Here is a 23,411-nt window from a genome sequence, read left to right as displayed (position 1 = left end):
TATATTAAATTTGAATGCTTTTCTCTTGTTGATCTGTCTTTTGTTACAGGGCTCCAGCTGGGAACCTAGAAGGGTAGAAGGAAAAGATTGTGTTCCCACTCCTACAGAAGCCTGCTTCAGGGATCATAGGCTGGTAGCCCACAGACTGAATATAGCTGAGATTCAGTCATGTTCATTGTCCTAGGGAGTGGTGGGGTTTTCTTTCCATTTGAATTTAACTATCTTCATCTAGGACACATGCTCTCAAGTTACCTTACAGTCCACACCCCTTCCTTTTGTCTTATAACCAACTCATTTTATTAATTTTGCATTACGTGCCTGGCTACTGCAGGCATTTGAGTTAGCGGACTCTGCAGAGCCTGATTCAAAAGTTACCCTTCTCTATTGAAGTCTATTGTAATTTATCTAAATAGCAAATATTGGAGCTATGGCACTATACCTCTTGAAGTGGCAGGATAATTTGACCCATCTTTCCTATTCGAAGCAGTTAGCTTGGCCTTAAATATTTCCTCACTCCTGAGATTTTTGTAGACTGAGAGTTTTTGTAGGGACTGTGTTTGCAAAAACCTAGAGTCATTGAAGAAAATATGCCAAATGCCTAAATAGAGAGGCAGAGTTTGTCTGGAGACAGAGACAGAAGGAAAGAGAGGGACAGGGAGGGGTTGAGAGACTAGAGGTTTGATGGGAAAGAGTGAGAATTACCCTGTGGGAGCTTCCCTTCACACAGATGCAGGATTACCACAGGCTCCAACAACAAAGCGTCAGTAGAAACACAATGCAAGGAAGTTTTACCTCTGTCTCCCACATTATGGTGTGACTTTGGAATGGGAGAGGGTGCCAGTAATCAACCACCCTGCCCCCAGGGTCTGATTTAATTTAATTGAAAGAAAAAAATGATTTCAATTTCTGGTATTTAGTAGCTAGATATCTGGATCAGCCCTCCTACTAAAAACAACTAAAAATTCTAAATAAAATTATTGCTATAAAAAAAAATCTTGGGGCGCCTGGGTGGCTCAGTCGGTTAAGCGTCCGACTCCGGCACAGGTCACGATCTCACAGTCCGTGAGTTCGAGCCCCGCGTCGGGCTCTGTGCCGATAGCTTGGAGTCTGGAGCCTGTTTCAGATTCTGTGTCTCCCTCTCTCTTTCTGACCCTCCCCGACTCATGCTCTGTCTCTCTCTGTCTCAAAAATAAATGTTAAAAAAAAAAAATTTTTTTTAAATCTTGAATTCATCAATGTGCTGCCAAGAAAGTAAGAAATTCCCAGACCAAACAACTGATGAAAGGCTGTAATCCAGAAACACGGCGACTGTTTTTACCCAAAGAGTGTTTGCCAAACACAAAACTAAAACAAAACAAAATTGGATGAATTTTAGTTTGTACTTTCAAAGGCTCAGACAAAGCCTAAGTTCCTCCCAAAGTGGAGGGGAACGTGGGGTGGTTATCCTCAATTTACAAAAATGTTTCTCTAGATTTCAAGACCCAGAAAAAAATATCAAGAATAAGAAACAGTTCCTCCTTTATAGATAATCTGACTTTTCTCTCTAGCTACCTTTAAGATTTTTCTTTCTCTTTGGTATGTCACAGTTTCATCATCCCTACGTATGGATTTCCTTTCATCCTATGTGGGATTCACTGGAATTCTTGTATTGGTAGGTTTAGGTCTTTCTCATTCTGGAAAATTCTCAGCTATAGTTCTCCAAATATTTTCTCTGCAACCACTCTGTCTCTTCTCTCCTGTGTGGATATATATCACATCTTTTCATTCTTTCTTTTTCTAGCTTTACTGAGATGGAACATTATATTAGTTGTAACTAATATATAACGTAATCAGAGATACACATATATATTTCAAACTGATTGCCATAATAAGTAGACCTCTTCATTCTGCCTTCCTTTTAGCTTCTTCTTCTTCTTCTTTTTTTTAATGTTTATTTATGTGGGGGAGAGAGAGAGTAGGAGATGTGCAGAGAGGGAGACAGAGGATCTGAAGAGGGCTCCATGCTTCCAGCAGTGAGCCCAATGCAGGGCTCTAACTCACAAACCACAAGATCATGACCTGAGCAGAAATCTGATGCTCAATCAACTGAGCCACCCCAGCGCCCCTAACCTCTTTCCTATATTCCAACTCTGTCTTTCTATGCTGCATTCTGTATAATTTCTTCAAACTCCTTTGCACTTCATATTTCTCTCTTCACCCATGTTTAATCTGCTAATATTGTTGTCTGCTAATTAATTTTATTATATTTTTAATTTCTTTATGTCCTGTTTCTTTCTTTTCAAATTTTAGTTTCCCTTACATGTTTTCAAATTTATCTTTTTTTAGAAGAGTACAGAAAGAGTGAAATTAAAAGAATAGAAAATACATATATATCCAAAAATATACTGTATTGCATATTTGCAGGTTGCTCAGAGAGTAAATCTTAAAATTTCTCAACATAAGAAAAAAACCCCTTCTTTTAACTATGCATGGTGACGTGTTAACTAGATCTATCGTTGTGATCATTTCATTCTATATGTGAAATATATATACAAAATGTCACAAAATCAATGGTAGAGAAGAAAATGATACAGATGAAAACATAAATCGAGGAAACAATAAACACACACGATAGAGAGGATCAGAAAGCCAGGAATTAGTTAAGAGTTATTAAAATTGACAAACCACTAGCATAAATGACCTAAAAAGAAAAAAGATGGGGCGCCTGGGTGGCTCAGTCGTCAAGCGTCTGACTTCGGCTCAGGTCATAATCTCATGGTCCATGAGTTTGAGCCCCGCGTCAGGCTCTGTGCTGACACCTTAGAGCCTGGAGCCTGCTTCAGACTCTGTGTTCCCTCTCTCTGACCCTCCTCCACTCTCTCTCCCTCAAAAATAAATAAAAACATTTTTAAAAATCTTTAAAAAAGAAGTATCTGATTTTATTTATTTTTTAAAATGTTTGAAAACATCTTTTTAAACATTTTTTAAATGGTTATTTATTTATGTTTGAGAGGGAGAGAGAGAGGGAGAGAACAGGGGAAGGGCAGAGAGCAAAGAGAGAGAGAGAATCCCAGGCAGGCTCCATCTGTCAGTGCAGAGCACTGTGAGATCGTGATCTCAAACCGTGAGATCATGACCTGAGCCAAAATGAAGAGTTGGACGCTTAACTGACTGAGCCACCCAGGCGCCCCAAGACGTATCCGATTTTAAAACCTGGATAAAAACAGTACTTGTTTCTACTAGTCTTCTCCAAATAAAGAAGAGTATCCACACACTTTCCAAAAGGGTTACAACAATTCTCAGTAACCAATTTATAAACATAGCAGTCCCATAACAATCTTCCTAAACCTATGGTATTAGTATTCTTAAAAAAAAAAAAAAAAAAAAATGAGCCAGCATGAACACATATAGTCTAAACAGGAAAACTGAGAGGTAACTCAAGAACTCACCATCTGTTTCAGAGTTCAGTAACCCCTCAGGTTTTTCTTCATTTAAAGGTTTCTCCAGGCCCTCCAATGCAGATAAAAGGTCTTTAACTTCAACTTTCCTATCAAAGACACTATTAACAATGTTACATGCATCTTCTATTCCTAAACAGAGACATGACAAAATACAAAGGTATCTAGTAGGTCAGTCTATCCAGAGACGCACATAACAACTTGATTTGGGTGAAATGTATTCATTTTCTAGAATACCCAGTCTTGAGAGATTTTTGTCTCTCTGAAATATTCTCCAAACTGAAAGCTCTACAACATTTATAGGTTTACAATGCTTATATCAGAAAACAAGACACACTGAAATAGTTTACCTTACTAGTTCAATGCAGGAAGCTAAACAAAACAACAAAATACCAAAATTATCTCTAAGAAAATAGTGCCATGATGGGGAAACAAAAGGGGGCACTTGGGTGGCTCAGTCAGTTAAGTGTCTGACTTTGGCTCAGGTCTTGATCTCACGGTTTGTGAGCTCGAGCCCCACATCAGGCGCTGTGCTGTCAGCGCAGAGCCAGCTTCAGATCTGGCACTCTCTCTCTCTGCCCCTTCCCTACTCATGCTCGCTCACTCTCTCTCTCTCAAAAATAAATAAACAAACATTAAAAAAAAGGCAGCCCTTTCTGTCTTTATCTAAACATTTGGAAAGAATGACAGTGTTGTTGATGACATGCCAATAATTTGTTGCTTTACTAACTTAAGTGTTATTCATTTATATCTTTTAATCTCCCTTGTATCCAAGTTACAACTGTCTTCTTTATTATGTCCTCCCTATTTTTTCCCCTTCATCATACTTCCTAAAGAGTTCTTTATTAGTCTTTTGAAAGAACCAACTTTTGGTTATATGGATAAGTGCGTGTGCGTGCGTGTGTGTGTGTGTGTGCGTGCGTGCGTGCGTGCGTGTGTGTGTGTTCTATTTCACTAACTTCAACTTTCCACTTTGTTAGCTCCTGACTAGCACTTTTCAGGGGGATTGTACTGCTCTTTTGTTGTTTATCCTGCTGGTTAGCTCTGTAAGCTGAACGTTTAAGATACATTGTTCTGGAGGCGCCTGGGTGCCTCAGTCGGTTAAGCGTCCCACTCTTCATTTTGGCCCAGGTCACGATCATGTCAGCTGCGCTGACAGCAAGGAGCCTGCTTGGGATTCTGTCTCTCCTTCTCTGTCTCTGCTCTCCCCCCCCCCGCCCCCCCATACGCACTCTCTCTCCGAAAATAAATAAACTCAAAAAAAGATAAATTATTTTTGATATTTCTTGTTTTCTAATAAAAGCATTTAATGCTATAAAATATCCTGTAAGATTGTTTTGGTCACACTCTACACGATTTGATACATAGTGCTTTCACTGTCATCATTTCTAAAATCTTTCAGGTTTCTTTTATTCTTCAACCAAGGAATTACTTACAAGGCAATTTGTTTTTCATCTTAAAAGCAACACTTTTCCTTTCTTTCACAAATAATTTTAATGTCACAACATCATGGTCAGACTATGTGGTGTGAATGACTTCTGATTTTTAGAATTCACTGAAATTTTTATTTGTGGCTTAAATACATCATCTATTTTTGTGGCTATTCCATAAGTATTTGAAAAGAATGTGTATGTGTTTAGGATACAGAGTACTCTAATCTGTTTCTGAAGTCAACTTTGTTAATACTGTCACTTCAATCTCAATCTCTTTCTCAATTTCTTTCAATCCGTCTATTTCAATCTCATCTTTCTATTTAGAATTCAGTGTTTACCTGGAAATAGATATAAATATGGTTGTGTTTTATGGGCATTAGTAGAAACCCAACCTATATAAAGCATTCTTTGTTATACACTTATTCCATTTTTTCCTTTCTTCATGGAACCGTATTGTTACTGAGGTCTCTCTCTGGTGCAAATGTAAATCTAGTTTACTGTTATGACGTGTATGTATGGACCGTATTTTATTCAACCATTTCCCCAATCGTGGACTCATAGATTGTTTTCATTTCTTTCCTCCCATAATGTTGCAGGGAGCATCCCTGTACATGTCTCTACAAGAAACTTCTCTGGGCTATTTATCTGAGAATAGAATTATTGGATCATAAGAAATATGCATACTGAATTTGACAAGTACTGCTAGATTGCAATCTGGAATGCTGTACCACTTTACCTACTCACTAGCAATTTGTGAGTATTGCCAACTCTCTTCATACACATATTTAGCTATGTGGGTTTCTCCTCCTGTATACTAAGTCTTATATCCTTACTTATTTTTCCAGTTGATTTCTTTCTTTCTACTGTTGATTTGCAGAATTTCCTTATATTTGAGATATTAATTTTTTGTTGGTTATCTTGTAATTATCTTCTTCTCCAGTCTGTTACATGTTTTAGAGTCCTTGATTTACCAGAAATCCTTAATTTTGATGTAATCAAATCCTTTTTTACCCCATGGTTGTGCTTTTGGGGAGTAACATCTTTACGAAGGTATCCATAACCACAAGGCACAATAGTTTTTCTTACATTTTCTTCCATCAGCTTTATAGTTTAATCTTTGAGATCCATTTTAACATTCATTTGATTCTTTGAAGGTTATTTTTGTATATGGTATGACATAGGGATTCTACTTCATTTTCTCTGCATTGTAAGACAATTTTCTCAAATCAGAAGCTAAATAATACATCTTTTCCCCACTAACTGATGATGTCATTTCTATCACATTCCGAGTTCCCATTAATAGAAGTCTCTACCGGGTTCTGTATTGTGATGCACTGGTCTATTTTCACAGGTCTATATTACAACAGCATTATGCTATGTACTAACATGTGACAAAGCAAGATCTTTATCTTTTTTTTTCCCAAAAGGGTCTTAGCTATTCATAGATCTATAATCTTCTATAATGAATATAGAATTAATTTGTCAAGGTTCCCACCAAACTTATCCTGAGATAGTGAGTGGAACTGCATCCCAAGTACAGATTCTTTAGAGAGAATCCACTTATTTCAATACTTCTTTTAAAACCCCCGTTTTAGGACTACAATTCTCAATCTCAATGTCTGTGGTCCAAGGCTGTTTTAGTGTCCTCATGATAGAACTGTGCTGAAATGTCAAAACAAACCGAAAAAAGTTAAGCATTTAGCCAATGTTTTTCACAAGGAGATAGAGAGCAAATGTAAAAATATATATATATGAAGAAATAAACAAGAAAGATAAGAATACAGAGGGGAAAAGTCATTAGATGTGATTTAAAAAACCAAACTTGATTACTTTGATTATAAGATGGATAACCCCATCAGCATTAGGAAGGACAAAAGAAAGAATATAGCAATAAAACACATGACAAGGAAGAAAGAGAGACAACAGAAATTTTTTTAAATAATTCAAGAATATTACAGTATGAAAAATATGTATCTATGTGTGAAAACCTAGAGTTTACAACATCAACTGAGTTTAAATGAGAAAATGCATAAAAGGGGGGTTTGGTAGAGTATATATAAAGTCTATATACGCACATACCTATACATACACCGACCCCCAAAAATGAAGTTCCTGTTCATATGCATTTTGAATTTCATACTTACTGTGGCACTCGATAAATTCATCACTGTTGTCCAATTCTCTGATGAAATCCTTAAAACTCACCACTTCATCTTTTTTTAAAAAAGAAAAAAAGAAAGAATTTAGATATTATTGTAAAAAGGACCACTTGATGTTATAACACCAGAGCTATAAACACAAAAATAATGGAGAGGACTGGTAATCCTATTGTGACACGTGTGATATGCAGAATCAACCTAAAATAAAGCTGTCAGAGATGCACTTTGAACATCAATTCCTCTGATAAAAACCCATAAATTGATAGACAAGAAACAATTTTTAATTTCTCTTTTAAAAGATATATGGCAGTATATTTCCTTTGGCATTTAGAGTGAAACTTCTGAAATACGCAAAATTTGTTATTTTAAATTGAAATAATTACTCACCGTTAGGATGAGTGTTATCCAAAGTCTCCTTTATTTTATCATCTGTTAGATAGATTCCAATGGCATTTAAATTTTGCTGAAGTACAGGAATGTCTTTAAGTTCATTTTTGTAAATGTTGATGTTGTAAAATTGATTTTTATTTCCTGGGAAGAGATAATCACCTTCACTTAGAAAGGAATTTTCATGTTTCTCCTTTATACTTTAATTTTTTTTAATGTTTATTTATTTTTGACAGAGAGAGAGAGAAAGACAGAGCATGATCTGGGGAGGGGCAGAGACAGAGGGAGACACAGAATCTGAAGCAGGCTCCAGGCTCTGAGCTGTCAGCACAGAGCCTGACACGGGGCTCGAACTCACAGACCGCGAGATCATGACCTGAGTTGAAGTCAGACGCTCAACCGACTGAGCCACCCAGGCACCCGTCTCCTTTATATTTAAAAAAGAGTGGGGGAAAAAATCTCCCAAGATATAAAATTATACTTAAGAGAAAAGGCAGTATTTGTATTTATTTATGTACCTAAAATAATTTAAAATAGGTGACAATAGGTACACATAAATGTATAAATATAAGTAAGGAAACTGGGGGAAAGAAACAGAAGAGCAGCAAAAATAAGACAAAAGAGAGCAACAGACAAAGTACATTTCATAAGGTCATATACATTAAATTTTGCAACAATATCAAATGTGTATGCATCTAACAAGAGCCTTCCAAATATAGCAAAAGCTTGCAGAATTAAAGGGAGGAATGCATGAACCCATAATCAGAACTGCAGATTTGAAAATCTTGCACTTAGTAATTAATTGAACAACTAGAATAAACATCAGTAAGAATTAAGGGCGCCTGGGTGGCTCAGTCAGTTAAGTGTCTGACTTTGGCTTAGGTCACGATCTCACAGTTCATGAGTTAGAGCCCTGTGTTGGGCTCTGTGCTGACAGCTCAGAGCCTGGAGCCTGCTTTGGAGTCTGTGTTTCCCTCTCTCTCTGCCCTTCCCCTGCTCGTACTCTCTTTCTCTTTCTCTCTCTCTCTCTCTCTCTCTCTCTCTCTCCCCCTCTCTCTCTCAAAAATAAATATTAAAACAAAAAAAAATTTTAATGTTTAAAAAAAATCAGAAATTAGAATATCCAACAAAACTAGCAAACAATCTAACCTAATGATATTTATAGAACACTACCCAACAACTACAGAATATACATTCTTTCAAGTGCACATGGAATATTCACCTAGGTAGACCACATGCTAGTCTTTAAACCAAATCTTAATGTATTTAAAAGAATTTAAATTGTACGAAATAAATTCTCTGACCAAGGTGTATTAAATTAGAAATCAGTAACAAGATCCCTAGCACATGTCCAAATATTTGGAAATTAAATAATATAGTTCTTTAATTTTTGTAATGTTTATTTATTTTTGAGAGACAGAGAGAGGCAGAGCGTGGGTGGGAGAGGGGCAGACAGAGAGGGAGACACAGAATCCGAAGCAGGCTCCAGGCTCTGAGCCGTCAGCACAGAGCCCGACACGAGGCTCCAACCCAGGAACCATGAGATCATGACCTGAGCCGAAGTCGGACACTTAACCAACTGAGCCACCCAGGTGCCCCTAAATAGTACATTTCTAAATAACTCATGTTTCAAATGAGATATCACAAGGTAAATTAGAAAATATTTGAAATAAGTGATTATCAAATCACAACATATAAAATTTTGTGAGATGCTGTGAAAGTGCTCAGAGGGAAATTTGTAGTTTTAAATGCTGGAAAGGTATAAAATCAGTAGTACAAAAAGCAGAGGTATGAAATTCTTTTTTCTTAATGTTTATTTTGGAAAGAGAGAGAGAGAAAGCATGAGCATGAGTAGGGGAGGGGCAGAGAGAGATGGAGACACAGAATCCAAGGCAGACTCCAGGCTGGCACGGGGCTTGAACTCACGAGCCGTGAGATCATGACCGGAGCCAAAGTCGGACGCCTAACCGACTAAGTCATGCAGGCACCCCTGAAACTCCTTTTTAAAAAATTCTTTTTTATAGTTGTATAATACTCTACTGTACATAGAAACTAAAGTTTATTCAACTAACCTCCAATGTTTACACATTAAGTATTTTCATTATATTTTGCCATCTCAAATAATTCTGTAATGAATAATCTTATGTATCTATATTTTCACATTGTTGGAGGGTATCTTCAGGGAAAATTCCTAGAAGCAGGATTGCTGGGTCCAAAGGTAAAGGCATATGTGGTTCTGTTAGACATTGCCAAATTCCCTCCATTAGAATGGTAGCATGTTAAATGCCCACCAGCTATAGGTAAACGTCTTTTTCTCTACAACCTAACAGAGTATGCTGTGAAGGTTTTCAATTTTTGCCAATCTAATGGGTGAGAAATTGTATCTCCATTTTAATTTGCATATTTCGTATTATGAGTAAAATCAAACATCTCTTAATATGTTCATAAGCCATTTAAGATCTTTTTTATGATTTATATATCCATGATTTTTGCCCATTTTTCTATTTTTCTTCTGTGATATACATTGTAGTTTCTACCATATTGTTATTTGTTCTTTGACTTTACCTATGATATCGTATTAATAGACAAAATTGTTTTTTTTTTAATTTTTTCCAAGATGGATGTCAGAGAGCTTACTGCCTATGTTTTTTCCTAGATTTTTTTTAAACGTTAAAAAAATTTTTTTTCAACATTTCTCATTTGTTTTTGTGACACAGAGAGAGAGATAGAGAGAGAGAGAGAGAGCGAGCGAGCATGAGCCGGGGAGGGGAGGAGAGAGAGGGAGACACAGAATCCGAAGCAGGCTCCAGGCTCCGAGCTGTCAGCACAGAGCCCGACGCCCACAGACCGCGAGATCATGACCTGAGCCAAGCCAGACAATTACCTGAGTCATCCAGGCGCCCCTCTTCCAGGAGTTTTATGGTTTCAGGTCTTACAAGTGCAAGTATTTAATCATAGTCTAAGATAGGAATCCAGTTTCATTCTTTTGCATGTGGTTGTCTAGTTTTCCCAACACCGCTTATTGAAGAGTCTGTCCTTTCCGCACCATATATTCTTGCCTCGTTTGTCATAAATGAATTGACCGTATACGCAAGGGTTTATTTCTGAGCTCTCCGTTCTGTTCCACTGATGTCTGTTTTTATGCCAATACCATAGAGTTTTGATTACTATACTTTTGTAATAAAGTTTGGAATCAGAAAGTATGATGGCTCCAGCTTTGCTCTTTCTCAAGATTGCTTTGGCTATCAGGGTTTTCTATGGCTCCACACAAATTTTAGGATTGTTTGTTCTAGGTGTGAAAAATGCCATTGGAATGTTGATAGGGATTGCAGTGAGCCCGTATATCGCTTTGGGTAGTATGGACATTTTAACGTTATTAATTCTTTGACTCCACAAGCATGGAATATCTTTCCATTCATTTGCATCATCTTCAATTTCTTTCTTCAATGTCTTATAGTTTTCAGTGTACAGGTCTTTCACCTCCTTGGTTAAATTTATTCTTAGGGATTTTGTTCTTTTCAATGCAATTGTAATGGGATAGTTTTCTTAATTTCTTTCTGATAGTTTATTAGCAAATAGAAATGCAACTGGTTTTTCTATTGGATTTCATATGGTGCAACTTTACTGAATTTGTTTATTAGTTCTAACAGTTTTTTTTAATAGGGCCTTTAGGGTTTTCTACATATAAGATTGTGTTATCTGCAAATAGTAACAGTTTTACTTCTTTCTTTCCAATTTGGATGACTTTTGTTCCCTTTTCTTGCCTAATTGTTCTCAGTAGGACTTCCAATACTGTGAATACAAGTTGAGTAAAAATAGTGAGAAAAATTACGGCATAGGGAACATAGTCAATAACACTGTATTGTGACACTTTTATTGTGACAGATGATAACTACACTTATCATGGTGAGAAGTGAGCAATACATAGAATTATTGAATCACTATGTTGTATGCCTGAAACTAATATAACATTTTATGTAAACTATATTTTAGTAAACAAAACAAAACAAAAAAACTGGCAAGAATAGGCATCCTTGTCTTGTTCCTGATCTTAGAAGAAAAGCTTTCAGTTTTTCCCCATTGAGCATATATGTGGCCTTTCGTATACGGTCTTCATTAAGCTGAGGTATGTTCCTTCTGTACACACTTTGTTGAGAGGTTTGTTTTTAATCATAAATGGATGTTATCTATCATAAATTGATGTTTGGCAGTTTCTATCAATTTAATTATATATATCCCAGCAATCCCATTTCTAGGTATTCAACTAGGAGAAATGAAAATATATGTCCACACAAATACCTGTACATAAATATTTATAGAAGCTTCACTCATAATCACCAAAACCCAGGAAATTTCAATAGTTTATCAATTGGCAAATACACAAACATTACATTCATGTAATGCAATAATACTCATCAATAAAAATAAACACACTGCATGCAAAAAGTTGATGAATGTAAAGTATAATATGCTATGTGAAAGAAGCCAGACTCAAATGAGCTTCATATGTTCTGATTCCATTTACATGACATCCTAGAAAAGGCAAAACTTTAGAGTCAAAGAATAGATCGGGGGTCACCAGGAATGAGGGTTAGCGAAATGGATGGACTACAAAAGGACACAAAGAAACTTCTGTGGTGATACAGTCTATGTGCTGTTTAGTAATGGTTACATGACATTATTTTTAAGGATTCAAAAAACGATATACCTAAAAAAAGGTGAATTTTACTACATGCAAGTTATACTGCAATAAATATAAATTTGCTCCTCAAAAATATAGTCAAGAGAGTAGTTGAGAATACATAAAAACAGAAAAGATAGGTATAAAATCCACTTTGCTAGGTTGGTCAAAAGTTTTAAAGTTGTCTTCTTTTTATTTTTCAAATTTTTATTTAAATTCTAGTTAGTTAACATATAGTGTACTCTTGGTTTCAGTAGAATTTAGTGATTCATCACTTACATGTGACACCCAGTGTTCAACGTAACAAATGCCCTCCTTAATACCCATCATCCTTTTAGCCCATCCCCCGCCACCTCCCTCCATCAACCCTCAGTTTGTTCACTATAGTTAAGACTCTTTATATGGTTTGCTTCTCTCTCTTTCCCCCACCTTCCCCTACGTTCATCCGTTTTGTTTCTTAAATTCCACATGTGTGAAATCATATGGTATTTGTCTTTCTCTGCCTGACTTATCTCGCTTAGCATAATCCAGCCTGGTTCCATCCACATTGTTGCAAATGGCAAGATTTCATTCTTTTGATGGCTGAGTAATATTCCATTACATATACATATACATATACATATACATATACATATACATATACATACACCGTAACTTCTTTATTCATTCATCAGTCCATGGACATTTGGGTTTTTTCCATAATTTGGCAATTGTTGACAATGCTGCTATAAACATCAGGGTGCACGTGGCCCTTCAAATTAGTATTTGTGTACCTTTTGTGTAAATACCTAGTAGTGAAATTGCTGGGTCATAGGGTAGTTCTATTTTTAACTTTTTGAGGAAACTCCATATTGTCTTCCACAGTGGCTGCACCAATTTGCATTCTAAAAATTATTTTCTCATCGTTTATAATATTCTGATAAATTCAGGTCAGATATACCTAGTGAATAATCTCAGAGAACAGTATATAATCTAATATTTTTCTAGCACTATCAAAGTAAAACTACCCATAACTTTGAGTTTGGGGTAAACTTAGCAGTCTTTGCCATATAATTCAAACACAAGTTATATAAACTAATACTGTATTGTTTCATCTTTAAAAAAAATTAATGTTTGTTTATTTTTGACAGAGAGAGAGACAGGGAAACCGAGTACGAGTGGGGGAGGAGCAGTGAGGGAGGGAGACACAGAATCCGAAGCAGGCTCCAGGCTCTGAGCTGTCAGCACAGACCCTGATGGGGGGGCTCCAACTCACAGACCACAAGATCATGACCTGAGCCGAAGTCTGACGCTTAAACAACTGAGCCACCAAGGTGCCCCTATATTGTTTTATCTTTATATTGTTTCTTACTTACCTGTGCTTTATCTAATCCTGTGTGGTTTTTAAAAGATTTTGTTTGTTTGTTTACTATTTTAGGGAGAGAGAGAGCACAAGCTGGGGAGAAGGATGAAGGGAGAGAGGAAATCTTAAGCAGGCTTCATACTCAGCGCGAATGGATGCAGGTTGAGCCCATGACCCTGGAATCATGACCTGAGCCGAAGTCAAGAGTCAGTTGCTCAACCGACTGAGTGACGCAGACGCCCCAATCCTGTGTTGTTTTAACATGAAAACCACTGCCTGTCCTTCCACACGGAGCCAGTAGATACATATTAAGTGGAACTCACCTGAGGCTTTAGGCATGTTCAATGTATCACAGAACTTAATAAAAAATTCTTGAAAGGTAATCTTGCCATTTTCTGTAATGCAAAGTAAAATGTAGATGAAGGAATTACTGCTTCTGAATTAATCTGTCAGCAGTTAATAGTCAAGTTATAACAAAGGTGAAAAGCCCGGGGGTCAGCCTGTACTGTTCCTTCTTCCTTAACTTCTGCATACATATGATTATCAATTTCTATTCAATTATTTCCAAATACTTCTTGAGTATATCACTATATTAGTTAATGCCTATGCTATTACAATAGCATTGCTAAAAATCTATCGCATCAGTCTCATTGCTCTCCATTTATTTTAAACAATGCAGCAAGAGAGGTCTTTCTCTTTAAAAAAAAAAAATCTGGTTACTCCTCTGAATAAAACCCTTCAGTAGCTCCTACTTGTCCAAAAACTACAAAAGCAAAACAAAACAAACACATGGTGGGTAGGCAAAGAGGCTATAGGCCAATATTCCTTACAAATGTGTTAACATCTAAGTGAAATTCTAGAAAATAGGGTTTAGCAGTATAAGCAGAAACTAAAGTTCTAGATACCTTTAGGACATGCATTGTCACTGAGGGTGATAGGCTTTCAGGAAGGAAAACAGGTTCTTGGAGGGGAAAAAATCTTAGCCATTACAATGGTTTGTGGCCACAGTACATAAGCAAGTATTTATTTTTGGCATTAAACATTCATAGCGTGTGGGATGGTGAAAACGACAAAAACGTCTAAAAAGTCTCCTTAGGGGAGTGATTTTTTTTTTTTTAAAGGTTAAGAAACACTACTTTTAGGATAATGGTAACCACCTAAATTTACTCTGGAGAAATCTAAGAAAAAGGCTTAGAAATCCATAGGACCAAAGATGGCATCTTGATGTGGAACTCAGTGCATAGGATTTGGTGGTGAAGGAAAAGAAAGAAGCAGTTAAAGATGAAGTCCCTACCAAACAGTATCAAAATGTCAGAAGGCTCACTACCCCCACTTCCCACCCTCTGCCCCAAAGGTGCCATTAAAGTAAACGGACTTCATTTACTTCAGTAGAAACTGAAGACAGAGCTCCAAACTGAATGTGCCACCCAACACCCTCAACTCTTTCAACAAATCAGGATAGAAATGGACAAAGGAAGATTTGAGATGGGAGCCAACAACTCAGAAAATAGATTGTGTAGAAAGACCAAGTCAGCTCCAAAATAAAGACTCAAGTAAAGTAAAGGTACACAAGGTGGAATGGATATGACAAACTATAGTAAGGGACATAAAGGATAGACATGAAAAGAACCAAAAGGAAAAAAAAAAAAAAAAAAGGAGGGGGAGAGAGAAAAGGAAGAAAAAAAACAAACCATGCAAAAAAAAAAAAAAAAAAAGTAGAAAAGTTTACAGCAGAAGTGACAGAGCCCAGAAATAAACCCCACATACGCTCAACTAATATTTGACAAGGCAGCCAAGAACATTCAATGGAGAAAGGATGGTCTCTTCAACAAATGGTGTTGGGAAACTGAATAACCACTTGGGATACTCCCCAAAATCACCTCAAAATAAATTAAAGATTTAATTGTAAGATCTGATACTGTAAAGAAAACATAAGGAAACAGCTTTCAGACATTGGTCTTGGCAATGATTTTTTGGACATGACACCAAAAGCACAAACAACAAAAAGCAGAAATCAACAAGTAGAACTAGATCCAATTGAAGATTTTTCTTTTTCTTAATGTTTATTTGTTTGTGAGAGAGAAAGACACAGAGCATGAGCAGGGGAGGGGCAGAGAGAGAGGGAGACACAGAAACTGAAGCAAGCTCCAAGCTGTCAGCACAGAGCCCGACGTGGTGCTTGAACTCAAGAATCATGAGATCGAGACCTGAAGTCGAATGCTTAACTGGCTGTAGTCGGACGCTTAACCAACGGAGCCACCCAGGCACCCCAGAACTACCTTCAACTTAAAAACTTTTGTACAGCAAAAGAAACAATCGGCAAAATGAAAAGGCAACCTACAGAATGAGAGAAAATATTTGCAAACCATATATCTGATAAAGGATTATTATCCAAAATATATAACAAAGAATTCACACAGCTCAATAACAAACAAACAAATGAACTATTTTAAAAATGGGCAGAGTAATAGAATAGGCATTTTCCCAAAGAAGACATCCAAACGACCAACAGGTGCATGAAAAGGTGTTCAACATCACTAACCATCAGGGAAATGCAAATCATAACCACAATGAGATATTGCTCAAACCTGTTAGAATGGCTATCACCAAGAAGACAGGAGATACGGATTTGTGATGATGTGGAGAAAGGGAACCCTCATACACTGTTGGTGGCAATGTAAATTGGTGCAGCCACTATGGACAACAGTATAGAGATTCCCCTCAAAATTAAAAATAGAACTACAATATGAACCATCAATTCCCCTTATAAGTGTATATTCAAAGGAAACGAAAACAGGATCTCGAAGACATACTCCTGTGTCTACTGCAGCATTATTCACAATAGCTAAAATATGGAAACAATCTAAGTGCTCATCAACAGATGAATAAACAGAGGTAGTGTGAAAATATACAACAGAATATTTTTCAGCCATGAGAAAGAGAGAAATCCTGCCATTTGCAACAACATGGTAGGATCTTGAAGTCCTTATGCTTAGAGGAGATAAGCCAAAGACAAATGTTGTATATGTCACTAATATGTGGAATCCAAAAAAGCCGATCTCATAGAAAGAGAGTAGAATGGTGGTTACCAGGGACTTAGGGGGTGGGGTGATTGGGGAGATACTGTTAAAAAGTACAAATTTGCAGTTAAAATGAATAAATTCTGGAAATCTAATGCTGTGCTGATCTAATACTGTATTACATAATTGAAAGTTGCTAAGAAACTAGATCTTAAATGTTCTCACCACAAAAAAAGAAATCGTGATAATTACGTGATGTGATAGAGGTGTTAGATAACATTACAGTGATAATTATATTGCAATATATAAATGTATCAAATCAGCACATTGGACACCCTAAACTTACATAATGTTATCATATGCCCATTATATCTCAATTTTACAAAAAGGAAAAGAAAAACTCTGTGGAGGTGGAGTGGGGGAAAAAAAAAGCTCTAAGTCACTAATATCGAGGATGAAAATGAAGGTATCATTACAGATGAAGCAGAAATCAAAAAAGATAAGAAGCAGATGTCAAGGACAACTTTATCCAATACATTTGAAAAGTCAGATGAAATGGACAAATTCCTATAAAGACACAGCCTGCCAAAACTGACAGGAAAATAGAATATTTTCTTGGTAATACCATACAATTTAAGAAATTAAATCAATAATCCAGAATTTTTCCATAAATAAAACTCTAGGCCCATAAGGCTTCACCTGTGAGTTCTGCTTAACATTTGAGGAAGAAAAAAATCTCTTACAGAGAATAGGAAAGTAAAGAATATTCCCCAACTCTTTTGAAAACGTAGCAAAAATGATATTCAACAATACCAGTCATTAAAATAACGCAGTTATTTTCTACATTTATAAACATCTGCTTCCCTGAGCCAATGCCACAGGCAACACCCCCTGAGGTATTCCTGGATATCAGCATAGTTTCCATAGTTTCCCTTCCAAAGGGTTAACACGTGGCAAAGGGCCTCACGGACTCTGTTGTACTCTGTGCATGGCATTCTGACTGAATACTGCCCGCGCCAGTCAGTTCGCAAAGTGACCTCATCTCCCAAGTACCACCACCCACAGGGATAAAGTAGGCCCAGACTCCCCCATCTGTTCAGTCTCACAGAGCTCAGGCTTGGCACACTATGGTGGCACCGGTGCTCACCAGTCATCTCACTGCAGCCCCCCCGCCCCAGGGTGCCCTCCATTGCTGTATACCCCATCCATACATCTCCCATCCCCACTGGTAGATGATGGCCTTTACAACTAGATGCATTCAGACTACTAACCGTGTTCAGGTCCATGTCTTAATACTTCATCAAGTAAAACATTAGCTGCATGAAAGTCATTGTTCATCAATAATGCCTTGAGGTCAGAGACATCAATCAGATCATTCTGGAGAATTTGAACAGTAACGAAGAGTAGCCGTGTAACTGAGAAAAAAAAAAAAAAGAGCAAAAACATGCTTCAACAGCAGAAATAAGAGTACACTGTTCACTTTCACTTAATGGGCTTGAGTTGCATAAAAGAAGTTTACATGAAATTACTAGTAGTTTTAAAAACCATTGTGTATTATAATAGCTAGCAGTTACTGAACACTAAGTGCTGGAGACTCTTCTGAGTACTTCTACTTTACCTATTTAAGTCTATTATTACCTGTAATAATTCCAAGATAGGCATTATTATCCCCATTTTTCAGATGAAGGAATTGAGGTTAGTGAGAGTTAAAAAAATTTTTTAATGTTTATTTATTTTTGAGAGAGAGAGAGAGACAGACAGACAGACAGACAGAGAGACAGACAGACAGACCATGAGCAGGGAAGGGTCAGAGAGAGACAAAGATGCAGAATCTGAAGCAGGCTCCGGGTTCTGAGCTGTCAGCAGAGACTCCAACGTGGGGCTCAAACTCACTAACCGCGAAATCATGACCTGAGCTGAAGTTGGGCGCTTAACCGACTGAGACACCCAGGCGCCCCGAGGTTTGTGAGATTAAGTGATTTACTGAAGAATATACTGGTATTAAGTGACAGGGCCAGGATTCAAATCCAGGCACGATATTTCCAAAGCCCATGCTCTTAACTACTGTGCCTTTCAGGTAGACATATGTAACTGGTCAACCATTATGCCTACAGCTACATAATACTTCATATGTGGACCCTGAAATAATTGTGAAGCATTACAAAGAAGTTTACATCAAAACTTTATTGCCTTATTTCACTTAAAGTTATGTTACAGAGACAAAATAAGAAGAAGAAGGTGCTGTTTCTGTAAGTCGTGCTCTTTATATTTATCTTATAGCCCCACAAATGTTGACAGCCTTGGTCACTTTCCAATGCCTTCAAACAGTTGTGGTTGTTGATGCTGTTTAATTTAGTCCACATTTTACTAGTTGTTCTCAGCAGGAGGGTTGGTTTCACATAAGCTACTCCATCATAGTCAGAAGTAGAACCAGGTAACTCAAGCTTTATCGGTAAATTTGATGCCCTGCTCTGGTTGAAAATTACTGTTTAGGTTATTACTTTACTACAAAGCTATAGTGATTAAGACCATGTGGCATAAGAATAAATAAAAATCAGTGGAATGGAACTGGAAGTCTAGAAATAAATCCATACATTTCTGATCAATTGATTTTTTACAAGGATGGCAAAACCATTTATTTAAGGGGGAAAAGAATGATCTTGTCAACAAACGATGCTGGGGTAACTGGCTATCTGCATGCAAAAGAATTAGAGTGGACTCCCATCTCACACCACATACAGACATTAACTCAAAATGAATCAAAGATTGAAATTAAAAGGCTAAAACTATAAAATTCTTAGAAGAAAACATTAGTATAAATCTTAATGATCTTGGATTATGTTTAGACATGATATCAAAAGAAGTGACAAAAGAAAATATAAACTGGATTTCACCCAATTTAAAAACGTTTGTGCTTCAAAGGACACCACCAAGAAAGAGAAAAGACCCATAAAATTGGAGAAAAGATTTGCAAATCATCTATCTGATAAAGCTACAGTATCCAGGATATAAGAACCCTAGCAACTTGACAAATAACCCGATTTTAAGATAAGCAAAGGATACATATCTCTAAATGGCCAGTAAACACATGTAAAGATGTTCAAAGTTATTAGCCATCAGGGAAATGCAAAACAAAACCACGGTGAGATACTTGTGAGACTAGGCTAGAATAAAAAAGACGGACAATGTAACAAGTACTGACAAGGATTTAAAGAAATGTACAATGCTGTTGGGAATGTAAAATGGGGCAGCTGCTTTGGAAAACGTTCCAGCAGCTCCTCAAGTTGAATGTAAAGTTACCACGTGACCCAGCAGTTCCATTCCCAGGTAGGTACCTGAGAGACATGTAAATGTACATCCACACAAAAACCTGTACTCAAAAAAATGTACACATGTTCATAGCAGCATTATTCTTAGTGGCCAAAAAAGGGAAACAACCCGAATGTCTATGAACTGATAACTGGCCAAAGAAAATGTGGTATAACCACAGAATATTATTCTACCACGAAAAGGAATAAAGTACTCATTTATGTTATGATACAGGTGAACCTTAAAAACAGTATGCTGGGGCGCCTGGGTGGCTCAGTCGGTTGAGCGGCCGACTTCAGCTCAGGTCATGATCTCATGGTTTCGTGGGTTCGAGCCCCACATTGTGCTGACAGCTCAGAGCGTGGAGCCTGCTTCGGATTCTGTGTCTCCCTCTCTCTCTGTCCCTCCCCCGCTCTCTCTCTCTCTCAAAAATAAACATTAAAAATTAAAAAAAAAAACAAAAAAAAAACCAGTATGCCAAATGAAAGAAGCCAGACACAAAAAGCCACGTATTCTAGTTATATGAATAACTAGAATAACGATTCTAGTTATATGATGTTCAAACATCAACACAGATAGAAAGCAGACTAGTGGTTGTCAGTGGCTGGGGAGAGCGGGGAAATAAGCACTACAGGGTACAGGGGTTTTTTTTGACGTGATGAAAATGTCCCAGAATTAGAGTGTGAAGGTTGCACAACTTTGTGGATATACCAAAAACCACTGAATTGAACACCTTAAAAGGATGAGATTTTATGGTATGTGATTTATATCTCAGTAAAAATGTACATTTGATAAATAATGCCATTGATTATAAAGGTGTTCTAATTTTAGAGATATTCAAACGTGAAGAAAAAAAGACATTTGTTTCCCCAAGGCATTTAGAAATCCATTGTTGGCAGGGGTGTCTGCATTTGTGGAGGGTTCTTCGGTAGGTGTTCTCTGTAGACATGGGGGTTTAGGGAAAGATGCTGGTGTTGAAATGGTTTCCCTAATTCCAAGGAGCACGAGAGGAACTTTGGGGACAAAGACCAAGCACTTGTCTTTATGCAGCAGGGGCAAAACGATGTGGTTAGGCCACAGAAATGACATGGTAGTAAGAATGATACAGGGATTAATGGCCCAAGCATTTAAAGAAACTAGCTAGATGAAGCTAAGATTTCTATAAGTGAAATCAGTGGCCAGTCCATTTGGGTAAACCTGAAAACTCCAAAGGCCTGACTTGAGACAGCACAGAGGGTAGTAGTGGTCCCTCACCCAATTTCCACACCTGATTTAATTCATAGATCCAGAACCCCTTGAGTGAAGAAAAATTTATCTCCTCTTGAGGAAGGACTTTATATTAACAGCAAAGGTATTTACTGTGTATCTTCTTCAACGCTGTTTTATTTCTTTTCCCTCCTTTATAACTTTGCCCCATTTTCACTTGTTTTTTTTTTATATCACATAAGCTGCTTGAAATCCTTTTTGAAACTATAGACACTACAAATTAAACACTTGAAATCCATTTAGTGATTTTTTTTAAATGTGATTTCATTATCTTTATTTTACAGTCACTTCTTTAAACTGGAAGTATTCACTTACCTATGGACTCTTTGAAAGGTGGACTTCCTTTAATTCTTTCAAAGAAATCTTTTAAATTCACCTCATTATCATCTGGAAATATCAAAATCAAGCATATTGTCATTAAAACCCTGATACTCAATCGGTACACAAAATAAAGGCTCTGACTAACAATACCTAAAATCTCATTCTACCTCATTTCTCTCTCAAATGGCTGAAACTATTTCAATGTAATTTTTCATACTTTCAGGAACCACACCCATTGATCAGTTAATGATATTAATAGTTCACTTTTTTTGACTTCTTACTCAAAAGTAAGAACTTAAAATAACTTTGAGTTCCTTATGTATATATACTAAGTATCCTTTTATGATGCTTCACATTTATTAACTAAAATATGCACAAGAATTCTATAACATGCTTGATATGCCTATCCTTAAAAGATGAAAGCAAAGAGAAATTAAATAACTTGTCTAGGTCACAAGAGCCAGAAAGTGCTCGAGGCTGTATTTGAACTAAGGCAGTCTAAGGCCAGAGGTGACAATGTTAACTATTGGGACACACACACACACACACACACACACACACACACACACACAGGAAATAAAATGCAGTAATGTAACCACAGCAGAAAATATAGGGCTATAACTACATTGAAAAGACTTTAACTTATAACAAAATGGCAAGCTGGGTAGCACAGGAACGATTACAAATTCCTAAAGATGCTGTATGAAATATTTTATTCTATAAATGCATTATCAAGTTGTATGAAAAGGAAATAATAAAACGTTAAGTGGGCACAGAGATCCAGAGGGGAAAACCAAGTGAATACTAAGCCTACAGCTATTTGGGGATACATATTAGATCCAAAAGCAGCAAGGTGCTTGATTTAAATGTTCATGCATATTCATAAAAGAAAACTTGGGTCCTGCTACACAGAGAGTTTGAATTTAGATACCAAATGAAACTGGGATGCTTAAAGAATTTCAATCCAGTGAAAGGGAGATTAAAATATTATATTCACTGGCCCATGTAAACACCAAGGTGACCTAAATCTTCCCAATTTTGAGAGGCAGTGGGTAAAAAAGATCACCTGTGAAAAATCTCCTGCATCTCATGTGGGCTTAGGGCCTAAATTTATACCACTCCCATGATATGAAAAACCCCAGGTCAAAACATAAAAATTGATTGAGGTCAATAATAATCTATGGCAAAAGCAATAACCAAACAATGCTGGGGAGGTACTCTTAAACCTAAGACATGCTCATGGGATTCCCATAGAAAAAACAAGCTGGTTAAGATAAACCCCAAATAAAAAGCCACCTAAAACTGGTAAAACTCACCAGCTTCTAGAAGTATTCCCACACGATTTGACACTTAAGAGTGGATGTAAATAGGAAAGGAGATCAAGTACACAATACATGAAGTCAAAGATGGAAAACAAAGATAAATATGTGACCACTTGGAAACAATGATCAAGACTAAATAATTATTCTTCTGAGATGTAATGAAACTTTGGGTATTTCCTTTGGTTAAAAAAGCAGAATGGGACAAGCAAAATAAAAGGTGAAAGTGGGTCTCCTCTGAAGAAAGACTGCAGATCAAAATGAAGCTGCTGATGTCATGTCTTTGTTTTATTACATAATGGTATTTTCCCACCCATGCTTACAAGAAATGAATGCTAATTATCTAAATTAGCATATGTAGAGTATGAACAGATAGATATGGTCAGTAAATAAATTAGCAGACTATTTTGGCTCTAATTTATATCAACCTAAGCCTCATCGCGACTGCCTTTAGCATTTTACCTCCATATAAAACACTCTAAAACTGGTTCCTATAAACAGGGAAAAATGAGCAGAATCTCAAGCCAAAAAAATGCTCACCACTGATGTCACAATATTTAAGGGCTTCACTGCCGTCCTCCGCAGCTAAATTAACATTCAAACTTTTCAGGGCATGCTCCAAGTTACGTATGCCAATCTTGCCATTATCAACACTTGTCAAGATACAAGCAGCTTCTTTAAATGCTACAAAGATAAATAAATATATATAAGATACTATTATTTTAAAAAATGCAAAA

General features: G+C 36.8%; 1 protein-coding gene and 1 long non-coding RNA gene across 2 annotated transcripts in view; one reads left to right on the top strand and one right to left on the bottom strand.

Moving 5' to 3' along the window:
- The window catches only part of LOC147571198 (EF-hand calcium-binding domain-containing protein 13-like), a gene marked incomplete at its 3' end in the record, with an annotated part of 135,276 nt that overhangs the window by 20,945 nt on the left and 90,920 nt on the right, over positions 1–23,411 (bottom strand).
- On the top strand, positions 13,232–13,822 carry LOC147571200 (uncharacterized). Its single transcript, XR_015247626.1, has 2 exons — positions 13,232–13,410; positions 13,515–13,822. It is a non-coding gene; the product is annotated as an uncharacterized LOC147571200 (long non-coding RNA).

The sequence above is a fragment of the Puma concolor genome, unplaced genomic scaffold, assembly GCF_028749965.1.
Source record: "Puma concolor isolate L17-30 unplaced genomic scaffold, mPumCon1.1.hap2 unalloc_scaffold_46, whole genome shotgun sequence".
In the NCBI taxonomy this organism is placed as follows: Eukaryota; Metazoa; Chordata; class Mammalia; order Carnivora; family Felidae; genus Puma; species Puma concolor.
Note: the sequence above shows the minus strand (reverse complement) of the source record. Positions and strands in the feature narration are given on the sequence as shown.